The following is an 806-nucleotide window of genomic DNA, read 5'->3' on the forward strand; positions in this document are numbered from 1 at the left end:
CAAACTCTGAGACCTCGGTCTGTCCGTGTCATTCCATTGTCTTTACAGTACAATATTGTCCTTTACAGTACAATAAATCTCTGTGCCTACGGGCATGACCCAACCAAGTCTTGGTTGACCACTGCAAACATCTTTCTGGTGGAACATCTATCCCAATTTGTCCTTGCCCCTCATAATAAGAGTGAGGAGAAGCCACCCAGTGGTTTCTGAAGAGGTCACAGGAAGCAGACGGCTGGAGTGGGAATGGCCCAACAACCTGATCCTGCGTCCTGGTTAAATCCAGGTTATCGTTCTGAGGCTTCTTCTCCGTCTCACCAACTTTCCTGCGGCTGAGGCACTATCTCTGATTTGCCCACTCAACATCCAGAAATCCCAAATTTTTTTTTTAATTTTTATTGGAGAATATTGGGGAACAGTGTGTTTTTCCAGGACCCATCAGCTCCAGGTCAAGTCATTGTTTTCAGTCTAGTTGTGGAGGGCGCAGCTCCCTGGCCCATGTGGGAATCGAACCGGCGACCTTGGTGTTATGAGCACCGCGCTCTAACCACTGAGCCAACCGGCCGCCCGAGACCCCGAATTTTATGTTGTCACTCCTCATTTCAGAATTGTGTATTGAACACATATCACATGCCAAGCACTGGGCTAAGGGCTTTCGAGATCATTATCTTCCATGGTCTCACAGCCGTCCTTTGGAGTAGATATGAGGTTGGTGCAAAAGTAATTGCCGTTTTTTCCAATTATTTTTAACCTTTTAAACCACGATTACTTTTGCACAATTACTTATTATTATCCCCATTCATAAATGA

The 806-nt window shown here is 45.7% G+C and overlaps 1 non-coding gene across 1 annotated transcript; it reads right to left on the reverse strand.

Moving 5' to 3' along the window:
* Nucleotides 1-489: 489 nt before the first annotated feature.
* On the reverse strand, nt 490-562 carry TRNAM-CAU (transfer RNA methionine (anticodon CAU)). The gene has a single exon. It is a non-coding gene; the product is annotated as a tRNA-Met (tRNA).
* Between the last annotated feature and the right edge of the window lie 244 nt (nt 563-806).

The sequence above is a fragment of the Rhinolophus ferrumequinum genome, chromosome 23 (genome assembly GCF_004115265.2).
Source record: "Rhinolophus ferrumequinum isolate MPI-CBG mRhiFer1 chromosome 23, mRhiFer1_v1.p, whole genome shotgun sequence".
Classification (NCBI taxonomy): domain Eukaryota; kingdom Metazoa; phylum Chordata; class Mammalia; order Chiroptera; family Rhinolophidae; genus Rhinolophus; species Rhinolophus ferrumequinum.